Source organism: Silurus aristotelis (genome assembly GCF_946808225.1).
Source record: "Silurus aristotelis genome assembly, chromosome: 12".
NCBI lineage: Eukaryota > Metazoa > Chordata > Actinopteri > Siluriformes > Siluridae > Silurus > Silurus aristotelis.
In genome coordinates this window covers 11,297,893-11,312,806 of record NC_139585.1, presented here as the reverse complement: position 1 = coordinate 11,312,806, position 14,914 = coordinate 11,297,893, and positions in this window count along the sequence as shown.

Here is a 14,914-nt window from a genome sequence, read left to right as displayed (position 1 = left end):
CTAGTTTGATAAACTGCCTCCTGGTAATACAGAAAATATGATATACTTTATATGCTGATATGTATTTGAGCTTTAATGACTATTTCTGTCACATTTGAAGATTTCTGACACTTTTGTATGCATGATTACCCAATTAGTAGGTGAATGAGCAATGTCCTATGCAATAAGTGTGTTCTAAATCAATAATGATTATTTAACATTATTCCTGACACGTTCAAAGGTAAAGCTTAACTTTTATGTTTGTAGCTGCCGTTGTCTATTTCTACATTTACTGTCTATTTCTTTCATTTACATAAAAGCATTTGAAAAACAAGCAACAACAAAGCAGCGGCTGCAAAGGCTAATGATTCATGTTAGTCATTGAACTATTTTTTTTTGTGTGTGTGTGTGTGTGTGTGTGTGTGTGTGTGTGTGTGTGTGTGTGTGTGTGTGTGTGTGTGTGTGTGTGTGTGTGTGTTGATCTGTCCTGCTTCAGATTGATCTGTGGAAATATTTTGCTGGGGGCCAACAGGGTGGTTTGTCTGAACATGTACATGCCTGAGTTGTGAAGAGCTTTAGCCTTATAGTTTGGTGTTTTTTCTTTTTTACACTAAATTCAGCCCATGAAGGCCTTGGTAATGAGCTGATGAGTTGAATCAGGTGTGTTTAATGAGGTAGAACATTGAAGTCTGACACCCTTGGTCCCTGGCCTAGAAGATTTCAAGCATGTTTAACACGTCCCTCCTGTCACTGCCAGTCCATTTCCACTGATGCCTTGGACAAAGACACATACGAAATGTATATGTGCTCTCTTTTTCTCCCTCTCTATCTCTTTCTTCTTTGTCTCTCTTTAAATCTGTCCACCTGTCTGTCTGTCTTTTATAAACTCAAATCAATGTCTGATTTTAACTATAAATATCATGTCTCTGACCAGTCGATGCCTCCTACGGTTCGAGAAGCATCTGTTGATGGAAGCCCGAACGGAGAATGATCTCTCAGCAGTCAACACAGATATGGAGGCGTGCCTGCGGTTTTATCACTATGCCAGCTATGGCTTTTAAGGATTAGTTCAGCACCTGGGCTACTCTATGATCCCTCATGATGGAGCAAAACTCATGGAGCTGAACGACACAACAAATCATTCAGTCAGAGTAATCTGCACCTACTCACTCATGTAGAACTGTCAAATACAGAAATCTCACCAAGCTTAGATGATGCAAAAATCAATAAGTATTACACTGTGTTTGTTGTAGTATGACATTTGAAAAAAGCATGACCTTCACAAAGATTTGCTATTTTTCACCCCTAATTCCTGCATGTGCAAGAAGTATTTTAATTAGTTATCAGTGACTTTTATCATAATGACAGAGCCACCTGTTATTGTCAGTGCTTTTTTTTTTTTTTTTTACTGAAGAGCCATTTTGAACCTGCAAATATAGCACAACTCCAGACACTGCTGCCTTGCTGTCTCCTGCACTGTCAGAACAGCCAGAGCAAAAAGAACTACACTGTGATGCAGTATCCTGCCATCTGATTCATGGTGTATGACAGAATGTAAAGAAAAGAGAAGGAATGGAGGGAGAGCACCAGAGAGAGTGGGGGGAAAGAGAAAGAGATGGCAACAAAATTGGGGTTGTGAGAAACCTTCTCCTTAATGGGTAAGTTCGGCGAGTCAGACTTGTCACAGCAGTGAAAAAGAAGCAAGGACTCTTCTCTTTAGTTTGCTATAAATTGAAAATGATATGTCAAGGAAGTTTACTTTTCCCAAAATCTGTGATGAATAGGTGAGAAATTAGGATGGCACAGCTGAAGTCGAATACAGCACCAGAATAAGCCATACAGCAGTGGTGTACACATAGCCAATACATGATTTATATCGCTTAGTGTCGTTTCACATAGAGACAAACATACAAATGAATTAACTGCACCTGATAAAATATATGTTTTTAAAAATGTGTTAATGGTCTACAGTTGATGTGTGGCTATGTAACAAAACAAAACAAAAATTGTCCATCTTTCTTTTTTCAGCCGGTCTCCTACATCATCTCATAGCAATTGTACACTAGATCTCACTGAATGTTGGATGTCAACATACAGTGAGGAAAATAAGTATTTGAACACCCTGCTATTTTGCAAGTTCTCCCACTTAGAAATCATGGAGGGGTCTGAAATTGTCATCGTAGGTGCATGTCCACTGTGAGAGACATAATCTAAAAAAGAAAATCCAGAAATCACAATATATGATTTTTAAACTATTTATTTGTATGATACAGCTGCAAATAAGTATTTGAACACCTGCCTATCAGATAGAATTCTGACCCTCAAAGACCCTGTTAGTCTGCCTTTAAAATGTCCACCTCCACTACATTTATTATCCTAAATTAGATGCACCTGTTTGAGGTCGTTAGCTGCATAAAGACACCTGTCCACCCATACAATCAGTAAGAATCCAACTACTAACATGGCCAAGACCAAAGAGCTGTCCAAAGACACTAGAGACAAGATTGTACACGTCCACAAGGCTGGAAAGGGCTACGGGGAAATTGCCAAGCAGCTTGGTGAAAAAAGGTCCACTGTTGGAGCAATCATTAGAAAATGGAAGAAGCTAAACATGACTGTCAATCTCCCTCGGACTGGGGCTCCATGCAAGATCTCACCTCGTGGGGTCTCAATGATCCTAAGAAAGGTGAGAAATCAGCCAGAACTACACGGGAGGAGCTGGTCAATGACCTGAAAAGAGCTGGGACCACCGTTTCCAAGGTTACTGTTGGGAATACACTAAGACGTCATGGTTTGAAATCATGCATGGCAAGGAAGGTTCCCCTGCTTAAACCAGCACATGTCCAGGCACGTTTTAAGTTTGCCAATGACCATTTGGATGATCCAGAGGAGTCATGGGAGAAAGTCATGTGGTCAGATGAGACCAAAATAGAACTTTTGGGTCATAATTCCACTAAACGTGTTTGGAGGAAGAAGACTGATGAGTACCATCCCAAGAACACCATCCCTACTGTGAAGCATGGGGGTGGTAGCATCATGCTTTGGGGGTGTTTTTCTGCACATGGGACAGGGCGACTGCACTGTATTAAGGAGAGGATGACCGGGGCCATGTATTGCTAGATTTTGGGGAACAACCTCCTTCCCTCAGTTAGAGCATTGAAGATGGGTCGAGGCTGGGTCTTCCAACATGACAATGACCCAAAGCACACAGCCAGGATAACCAAGGAGTGGCTCTGTAAGAAGCATATTAAGGTTCTGGCATGGCCTAGCCAGTCTCCAGACCTAAACCCAATAGAGAATCTTTGGAGGGAGCTCAAACTCCGTGTTTCTCAGCGACAGGCCAGAAACCTGACTGATCTAGAGAAGATCTGTGTGGAGGAGTGGGCCAAAATCCCTCCTGCAGTGTGTGCAAACCTGGTGAAAAACTACAGGAAACGTTTGACCTCTGTAATTGCAAACAAAGGCTACTGTACCAAATATTAACATTGACTTTCTCAGGTGTTCAAATACTTATTTGCAGCTGTATCATACAAATAAATAATTAAAAAATCATACATTGTGATTTCTGGATTTTTTTTTTTAGATTATGTCTCTCACAGTGGACATGCACCTACGATGACAATTTCAGACCCCTCCATAATTTCTAAGTGGGAGAACTTGCAAAATAGCAGGGTGTTCAAATACTTATTTTCCTCACTGTATGTAAAATGCAGTTTGGGGTTTTTTATATGTGAAATGGGAGAGTTTCCTGCTTTGGGCAAATTACAAACATTTGGGTGAAGCTAAATTCATATGTAATTGTTTGCACCTAATCTATACATGGATAAGCAAAAAAAAAAAAAAAAAACACCAACCAATGAGTATTTCATGTGCATGAACAAACAGAGAAATCTTTTCACCCTTTTAGACAGTGAATGACATGAACGTTAAGGCAGAAGAAATGAGGGGGTGTATTATTTATGTCATAACTCTGTTCATTCATTTATATTTCAGTACCACATTATTAAAGCAGCATTTCAGAAATAAAGGAAAGACAAACACATTTTTAATTGATCAACAAGTTCCTTTAAATTTATCCCTAATGAGCAAGCCAGTGGTGAGATGGTATGAGGAAGAAAACTCGAGAGAAACCAGACTCAAAAGGAACCCATTCTCATCTTAGTTGACACTGAATTTCAATTCATTAGATTTTTTATCTTGAGTTTAACCCTCCACAGTAACTACATGGATCTTTAGCTTGTTCTTGTAGAATCAGGTTGGTCTCGACAGAAAGGTTTTCCCTGGTCAGAGTCACAATGGATCCAAAGCTTATCTTGGGAATACTGGACATGAGGCAGGGATGTGCCCTGGCTGGTGTTATTGCATCTACATTATTAATCAAACATTTATATAGGCATTTAAAAGATTTTGAGATTTGCAGCAATCAATATGCTATAAATACTAATGTGAAAGCTGTTTTTCTGAAAGATTGCCACAAATAGACTTAAATATCACATTTACTTTTTAAACAGAATGTCGCATTTAAAAAAGAACAAACAAAAAATTTTTTGGTTTTGTTTGCTTTTGTTTGGTCACATTATACATGCCTGTATGTGCCCAAGGGGCATCCCCCAGGATGAATGAAAGGTACTGTATTGTGTGTGTGTGTGTGTGTGTGTGTGTGTGTGTGTGTGTGTGTGTGTGTGTGTGTGTGTGTGTGTGTGTGTGTGTGTGTGTGTGTGTGTGTGTTGTTGCCTTGAGAGAGCAGCCTGAAGCATGCAGCCCTGTCACCTGCCCAGAAAGACAGGGGAAAATATAGAATACTGTTTCTTCCACTCTAATAAGAACCCAGCAATACAAATGCATCGATATAAACAATTATTTTTCCTTTTTTGACACAGAAAGGGACAAATTATTATTATAATTTTTTTTCCATATCACATGTGGTGCTTCTTACAGTGCTGAGGAAATACTAACTGCTTCTCTTTTCACTAAATGAATGTTGAACGTTATTAATCTCCCTGTAGCTCACGCTCCCTCTCTCTGTCTCTCACTCTCATGGAGGTTAATGACCCTTCGTCCTCTATTTGATTAGTTAATTTCTATGGCACTTAAATAAAAGTTAAACGAGTGCTGGCTGGGTGCCAGCTGATATTATTGACTTCAGTGTGCATGCTTCAGTGTAGATATAGTCAGTAAAAGGAAAGAGAAAAAAAACAGACATGCACACAAAAAGCAGTATATGACACAAAAACTGAAAGCTTGTACACACATCGCCACAGGGTAAATGCAGAGCCCAAAAAAAAAATGAAAAAAAGAAAAAGTCGAGTGACAGGGATGCTATACAGTGGTTCAAATGATGAAAAATTGTATCACCAATCAGCATGGTCAGTAAAACAAGAAATCATAGGAGCACTAGCTTCCTCGACTCAACAATAACAATAGGACATTGCTATCATACCTCACAGGTAGACACTTTAGTCTTGAATGAGAAATGTGGAAACAATATTTGCTCTGTGTGGTGCTATGCTTCAAATGCATGTTGATTTTTATTTTTTTTTACATTCAGGTACGGTAGTGTTGAGTCATTAATCACTTCACACAACAGCATTCACCTTGATGTGCTACCAATTTAATATCTCAGACATCATACCATCCTATTACCTTATACAACTACTCATTTCATCACAATGTTGGTGCATCAGGAGCATCAGTGGATGGATCTTTTTGAATAACACTCTTTACAAATCAATTTCAATTTCTTACCCACCACAAAGAGAGGAGATGCATATCGATCATGTTAGACAAACACAATTCTCTCAGCCTCAGAAACACATGGTGTAACACAATAGGCACAGCTGTCCACTCATCGCACTGCTCAAAAAATTACACTGATACAAATGTAACTCCCTGCCAGTTAGTAATGCCATGGTCATGTGCTTCTTTAGATCTTTGCAAGACTTGGTGTGCACTGCCATCAAGTGGTGATCCATAAAAATAGGTCACGTCCCTTGGGCACAGTGGCTGACTTTTTGCACATGAAAACAGCATTAATACATGTTGCATTAATGTTGTTTTCATGTGCAAAAAGTGACTCATGACTCACCCTGTTCTTGAAAATTGTGATTTTTGCTTTAGTAGCATTTGAATTTCAATCAAATGACTTTTTCTGAATGATCAGAAATTCATTTATATTTTGAGAGGGCATTGACTACACTTATAGTATCAGGTCAGGGGAAGCAGAAAGTTTATAACTGTACCATTAAATATATAAAATAAATTACTGATTCCACCCTATAGCATATCCTATCTAAAAACAACAATAGATGCCAGTTTTTGAATATGAAAACCAATTACTTTCAATAAAAAAACACTGAATTGTGACTTGATTAGGGTCTCATACAAATGTCTTATATTCGTAATGATAATACTACATCTTTATATATAACTAAAAGGGCATGTCCACCTAACATTGCATGAAGACAGTCTGGGCAAATACACCATAATCAAAATGCCAAACAGTGTACTTTGGCACTTTTTAGAAGCTTGAAAAGCATACATATATAATATTTTTTTTGTTAGTGCAAACATATTACCATAACATAGCCACAATAATAATAAAATGAGGTCACTGTCATTTGTACTTACTATTTATGATCTCAATTTTCATTCATTTGATTAATAGCAATTTTTTTTCTTCAGATAGACACAAGGCTATCAGAGAGTTCATAGGCTTGGTATCTTCAGAGTAAAGCTCAAATGAACTAAACCGTAGGCACAATTATATTAAATCAAGAGCAGGAAAATGAAAATATTTATTAATTAAATGCCGCACACACATTTCTTTTAAATGACCTTGTCATTTAGCGCTTCATGGCCACAAAAACGCAAATGGTACAAAATTTCCTACATTGTGTGCAAAAAATAAAAAATGAATCTTTTCATGGTCAGTTTGTTTGCAAGGCCATATCCGTGCATAAGCATAAAAAAAGTATTGGATTCATATATAGTGGGTTATAATCATATTTACAAAAGGCATTTTAAAACCCAGCTATTATGGTTGGACAATCTAGTGCCCTCTTAGTGCCAAGCCCGGAGAAATGGGAAGGGTTGCGTTAGGAAGGGCATCCAGCGTAAAACATGCGCCAAATCAAATATACAGATCACAAACCAGTTTTTCATACCGGATCGGTCAAGGCCCGGATTACCAACGACCGCATCAGCTATTGTTAACCAACAGGATACTGGGGGAAATTGAGCTACTGTTGGCCGAAGGAGGAGAAAGAAAGGAGGAAGACGTCTACAGAGAAAGCAGGGAAAGGAGGAGTGGAGGGAAGTGGAAGTTAGAGTTGGTACTTTAAATGTTGGTACTATGACTGGTACCGGGAGAGAGTTAGCTGATATGATAGAGAGGAGAAAGGTAGATATGTTGTGTGTTCAGGAGACCAAGTGGAATGCGTATTTTAAGGAGAAGGAGCATAGGGTGACAGAGTAAAGGAAGGTGCATACATGTGGACTATGTTCTCTGTTGGATATGCAACCTGAAGGAGATTGGAGACAGGTAGGGGACAGTGTAGCTAGACAGCATAGGATGGTGGTCTAAAGGATGGCTTTGGAGGTGAAGAATAAGAGGAAAGTGAGGACTAAACAAAAGAATAAGATGGTGGGAACTGAAGGAGGAAGACTCTAGTGTAAGATTCAGGAGGGGCTCGGTGGTGGTAAAGAGGTGCTGGATGATTAGGCAACTACTGCAGAAGTCATAAGGGAGACAGCTAAAAAGGTACTGGGTGTGACATCTGGAAATAGAAAGGAAGACACAGAGATGTAGTGGTGTAACGAGGAAGTGCAGAAGAGCATAAGGAGAAAGAGGTTGGCGAAACAGGAATAGGATCGACAGAGTGATGAGAAAAATAGGCAGGAGTAGAAGAAGATGCGGCAGCAGGTAAAGAGAGATGTAACAAAAGCCAAGAAAAAGGCATATAAGGAGCTGTATGAAAAGTTGGACACTAAGGAAGGAGAAAAGTATTTGAACTGATTGGCCAGGCAGAGGGACCGAGCTGGGAAGAACGTGCTGCAAGTTAGAGCAATTGACTAGTGAAAAGAGTGTGTTGAGTAGGTGAAGGGAGTATTTTGAGCAGCTGATGAATGAAGAAAATGAGAGAGAAGGTTGGATGATGTGGAGATGGTGAAGCAAGAAGTGGATAGGATTAGTAAGGAGGAAGTGTGAGCAGCGAGTGGAAAGTCGATAGGACCAGATGACATACCAATAGAAGCATGCAGATGTTTAAAAGTGATGACAGTCGAGTTTTTTTATACCAGATTGTTTAACAAGATTTTGGAAGGTGAGAGGATGCCTGAGGAATGGAGAAGGAGGTTGCTGGTATAGATCTTTAAGAATAAGGGCGATGTGCAGACCTGCGGTAACTACAGGGGAACAAAGTTGATCAGTCACACCATGAAGTTATGGGAAAGAGTAGTGGAAGCCAGGCTTCACACAGTGAAGTGTGCAGTAGCAACGACAGACTGGTTCAAGGTGGTTGGACTGCATCAAGGATCGGCTCTGAGCCCTTTTTTGTTTGCAGTGGTAATAGACAGGTTGACGGACGAGATCAGAAAGGAGTCTCCATGGAATATGATGTTTGCAGATAATATTGATATTTGGGGTTGAGAGAAGGGAGCAGGGAGCAGGTTGAGAAGAGCCTGGAAAGGTGGGGGTACACCTTGGACAGAAGGGGGAATAAAAGTCAGTAGGAGTACCTGAGTGGGCAGAGGAGTGGTGCGGTTGCAAGGAGAAGAGGATGTGATGGTGGAGGAGTTCCGGTACCTGGGATCAACAGTGCAAAGAAATGGATAGTGTGTTAGAGAAGTAAAGAAAAGGTGATTTGTAATAGAAGAGTATCTGCAAGAGTGAAAGGGAAAGTTTATAGGACTGTGGTGAGACCTGCGATGTTGTATGAATTAGAGACAGTGGCATTGAGTAAAAGACAGGAGGTGGAGCTGGAGGTAGCAGAGCTGAAGATTTTGAGGTTTTCTTTGGGAGTGACGAGGATGGACAGGATTAGAAATTAGTTATTAGAGGGACAGCGCATGTAGGATGTTTTGGAGACAAGGTGGGGGAGGTGAGAGTGAGATGTTTTGGACATGTGTAGAGGAGGGACATGGGGTATATCGGTAGGAAAATGCTGAGGATGGAGCCACCAGGAAGAAGGAAAAGAAGAAGGCCAAGGAGGAGGTTTATAGATGTAGTGAGGGAAAACATGCAGGTAGTTGGTTTGAAAGAAGCAGATGTAGAGGACAGGGGGGTATGGAGACGGATGATCTGCTGTGGCGACCCATAATGGGAGAAGCCGAAAGAAGAAGAAGAAGAAGAAAAGGCATTTTAAAAATATTAGGATAGATGAAACCTATTTGACTGCCATAAGATAAGTAGTATGACACAAATGCTGTAGTTAACATTGATTTTTTTTTGTTTTTATATATTGTTTTAAAAATATTTTTCAGCACTTTTGCATGTCATGTGAAGTTCTCATATACTTTAAATTTAAGCCCCATGTAAAGTATTACTAATTTTTGAATGTAATCAATTCATGAATCACAGGGTGAGATTTAATTAAATAATTTAATTAACAATAGACTGATTTGTGTTTGCTGTGTCCTCAATTATAGCTTATACTGTATGAGTTGAATCGGTTGTCTAAGTGATATAAAATGTCCACTCAAAACACACAACAGGAGGATGAGCATCTTCACATAAAATAACAGACTGATTAGGTGCAATTAAGTGGCTTATGGTTATACTTTTAATTATATTTTTTTCCCCTGTTATTCTGTATAATACACAACTCTCTAAGGTTCAGCTGGAAAAATTCAAAATTATAGCTGAGAATGAAGTTTAAGGCTTTTTTCATATGTTACATTGTTCCTCTTGTTTTTACAAGCTAATGCAGTGTAGCAGTAAATTAATAAATGAAAGGACAATAATTGAAATAAATGCTCCGGGCCACAACAGCATCCCCTGATATGAAAAGCATTATTGCAGATGACAAGCACAACAGCTCAGAAAGCAGCAAAAAATAGGTGGAAAGAGATAGAGAGGCATTAGGGTTACGAATGAAAAGAGCTGGAACAGGTCCTTTGTGATTTCACAGCCATTTCACTTTGGGTTTACTCATGCTACATCTGTGCAAAAAAAAAAAAAAAAAAAAAAAAAAATGGAAGAAATATTGGATTTATAGGAGTGAGCACTTTCCTTTCATGCTTTTATTCATTCAGGCATCTTCACTACCCTCCAGTAGCCTCCAGTGTAGATTCCCATTTGGTGTATGTATGATAGAGATGTCAAAAGCAGCTATAGATGCAGCGAGCGTTGCTAACACTTTTCAATATTTACAAGATACTTTTGCACCACAACCCAGGCCCTGACACCACTTTGTTGCTATTTGCCTATGCTGAACTATGAAAGTGTGCATAAGGGCACTATCCAACAGTTATATTACTTTTTTGTATAAACTACTATATACAGCGTTTCGAAGGAGACAATAAAAAACAAATCCAAAAGCAAATCCATCTACTTAATGATTTCTGTAACCTGACTCACATTCAGGACTCTTTTTTATGTCAAGAAATACAGCATTTATTTCTGCTATCATTTTTGAAGGTAATACAGAGCCCACATAGTTTTCAAGTAATCAGAAATATTGGAACAGATGATTGTTGGTCTTTTTGCCCCGATATTTTGGTTGTTTAAACAATTAATAGCTGTCTGCATTCATTCATTCATTCATTCATTCATCTTCTCCCGCTTATCCGTAATTCGGGTCGCGGGGGCAGCAGTCTAAGCGGATTCCCCAGACACTTCTCCGTGTCCAGGGATCGGGCTGTCAAGGCCCCCGCCTTCGACTGCTGCCCGATCCTCTCAGCACCGGTCCCTTACGGTACCTCCTGCAGGTGGTGAGCCCACGGGAAGGCGGCCCCACTTCGCTCCGACGTCATGGTCCTTGATTTATTTTTCTCGTAGCTGTCTGCAGTTGTTGTTAAAAAGGCTAAAGCATCATAAAAGCCATCATGACTTCAAATGTAATTTTGAAGCTGTAAAAAGAGGGGGAATTGGTCAGAGCCATCATAGAAGCACTGGGCATTGCCAGTACAATTCAGAATGTCCTTGAAAAGAAAGAAGCCACTGGTATACTTAGAAGCTGACATCGTACATGCCGGTTAAAAAAAACTACAGCAGTTGATGACAGAAAAATTGTGAATGTTGTCACTGTCTGTTGGTTTTTGTTTTCTTCAAAGCCTTCACAAACAGTCTTCACAGGGCATGAGTGAAGGATTAACAAGCTACTATTCAAATAAGACTTCTAATGCAGAAATAAGGAGGCAATGCCACAAGAATCGGAAGGCAAGACTGGAATTTGCAAAGAAATACAGTATAGAGGTGAGCTACAAAAGTTCTGGAAACAAGATTAATCTTAACCAAAGTGATGGATGGATAACCAGAAAGATAAATAAATTCGAGGATTGTAGCATCATGGCTTTGGCTTGCACGGCAGCATCAACAACAGACTCGCTAATCTTTACAGATGACATAACTCATGACGGTAGCAGTAGAATAATTATGTAAGTCTACAGAAACCTTGTCTGCTAATTTACAGAGAAATGCATTGGAGCTACTGTAATTGGGCAGAACTTCATTATGCAAGACAACGACACAAAATACACTGCAAACACAACAAAGGACATCATCGGGGTGGGGGCGGGTGTTTTAAAACATTTGTAATCATCTTCTATTAAGCATTCATTACATCATTATTTAAATGATATGTTGTAAAATATGCATGCAGTGTTTCATAATACTGTTGCAAATAATGCAAAACTGATTACCATTATAGTTTATTAGCATGGAAAGTAATAACGGGATGGAACAGCAATAATTTATGAATGCTTGTTTAGTTAAGGCATACAGAGACCCAGCATTCGGAATATAATAAATAATTGTTCTCCTCTTTCAGGACAGTTAATAACTATACAAACATTTTTGTGTCACCTCACAAGTGTTGACAAACATTAATCGTTCAGCATTTATTTATAAATCATTAACAAATTTCTTATGAATGGATTGTAAAAGCATAATAGTTCATAAATATGAATTTATGGACATGCTTATCAGGTGGGTCGGTAAAAAACTGATTTTTGATGCCAGGGATATATTTGAAATGTAATGCAGGACCTTACTATTTAAAACTTACTTTTCAGTTCATTTGTATAGCAATTTGTCAGCGTGCCAAAGGTGACAATGACAATGTCTGAAACAGGCGAAAGAAAACTTGAGTTCCGTTTTAAGCTTGGTTTGTCTTATACTTCTCAGAGTGACACTAGATAGAATTATACAAAAAAAAAAAAAAAAAAAAAAAAACACACACACACACACACACACACACACACACACACACACACACACACACACACACACTTTATTAAGAACACTATACTAGTACCAGATAGGGCCTCACTTTGCTGTAGAAAAAGACTTTTTCATAGCATTGAATTCACACAATGCTGAAAACAGTCCTTTGAGATTCTGGTCCATTTTGACATGATTGCATCATGCAATTCCTGCAGATTTTTTTGGTTATACTTTCATGCTGTGAGTCTCTTATTTTACCACATCCCAAAGGTGTTGTATTGGATTCAGATCTGATGACTGGAACGGCAACAAAAACACTGAGATTGTCATGTTCATAAAACCAATGTGAGGCGATTTTTGCTTTGGGACATGGTGCATTATCATGCTGGAAGCAGCCATTAATAGAGGGATAAATTGCAGCAATTTATAGGCCCAAAGTGTGCCCATTATAAAGTGTGCCAAAATGTGCCAAGAAAATATCCCCCACACCATTATGGTACCTCCACCACCCTGCACTGCTAACACTACTGCAGCCTCAGTTTTCTGTTCTTGGCTGACAAAAATGAATTGAATTGCATTGAACTTCTATTTGTATAGCACTTCTAATAATGAACATTGTCTCAGCAGCTTTACACAGATAATGTGGTAATAAGAATGAATAAGATGTTCTTTATAAGTGTGTCCCTAATGAGCAAGCTGGTGGCGACCGTGGCAAAGAAAAATTCCCTGAGATGGCATAAGGAAGGAACCTTGAAAGGAATCAGACTCAACAGGGAACCCATCCTCATCTGGGTACCACCGAATGTCTATTCATTAGAGTTAAATGATTATATTAAGTAGTCCAAATCCATTCTCAAAGCTCCTGCGTTACTCCGTAATTTCATGGATTTCAGGCCATTTATGTAAAACCATCTTCAGCTGCACAGAGTGGACTCCAGTCGAAGAGAACAACATTCAGAGGCAGGCTGGGACGAAGCGGGCAGATTTAAAGAGAAGAGCAGGAACACTGCTCACTGGTACCTCAGGAGCATTTTTAACTCGACCAAGAAAAAGAGATTGAGAAATGAGGGGTGACAGGGAGAGAAAGATATGGATTATTCTTATATTCTTATAAGTATCCTTATTTCTTGACATCGCTATAGCAGCATAACTAAAAGTGGGAGACAGAAGGTAACACAGACATGAGGAATCTCTGGGATAAAAGACAGCCCACCACACCACCGTCAACAAACCTAACTGAATGCATGAGAATGGGGGGTACGATGGCATCCAGATATACCAGTTAATCAAAGTGGAACCTGATCCCGTTTTCTGCTGTTGTAACCTATCCACTTTAAGGTTTGATGTGTTGTGCATTTTGAGATCTTTTCTGCTCACTGCAATTGTACAGTGTGGTTAGCTGAGCCACTCATGGCAGTTTTTCTTAATTGCACCAGTCTGAGTAAATGTTACAAATGATTGTCTGGAAACTTCACACACAATCACTCATAGAAATACTCAAACCAGACTGTTAACAACAATCATGTCACAGTCAATCACATTTTTCCTTTATTCTGGTGGCTGATGTGAACATCACTTGAAGCTGTTGGCCCGAATCTGTATGATTCTATGCATTGCACTGCTGCCACAGGTTTGGTAGATAATTGCAAAAATGTGTAGGTGTCCAGTTGTTCCTAATAAAGTGCCCAGTAAATGTAAATCATTACAGTACACAGGTGTAGTACAGTAAAATCAAAGTCAATATTATGTGGCAATGATTTCCAAAACACTCAGCTGATAGTTGTTCAATAGAAGCAAACCTCTCTGCATCATCGATCTTGTTTGCCTTAAAAAAGGGAACCACGTACATGACTCCAACTCTTCTGTATACTGGATCACTAAAGCAATGTGGCTGTTCTAAAGGCTGACAGCATCATGGAATTCAATAATTAACCAAGATAAACATTACTGTATATTTGAATAATGTTGTACATTGTGCAGTTAGAGGAAATTTAGTTTTGTATTCATTCTGACAAATAACACACACATATACAGTGAAGAAAATAAGTATTTGAACACCCTGCTATTTTGCAAGTTCTCCCACTTAGAAATCATGGAAGGGTCTGAAAATGTCAGTAGCCTTTGTTTGCAATTACAGAGGTCAAACGTTTCCTGTAGTTTTTCACCAGGTTTGCACACACTGCAGGAGGAATTCTGGCCCACTCCTCCACACAGATCTTCTCTAGATCAGTCAGGTTTCTGGCCTGTCACTGAGAAACACGGAGTTTGAGCTCCCTCCACAGATTCTCTATTGGGTTTAGGTCTGGAGACAGGCTAGGCCACGCCAGAACCTTGATATGCTTCTTACAGAGCCACTCCTTGGTTATCCTGGCTGTGTGCTTCGGGTCATTGTCATGTTAGAAGACCCAGCCTCGACCCATCTTCAATGCTCTAACTGAGGGAAGGAGGTTGTTCCACAAAATTTCGCAATACATGGGCCCGTTTATCCTCTCCTTAATACAGTGCAGTCGCCCTGTCCCATGTGTAGAAAAACACCCCCAAAGCATGATGCTA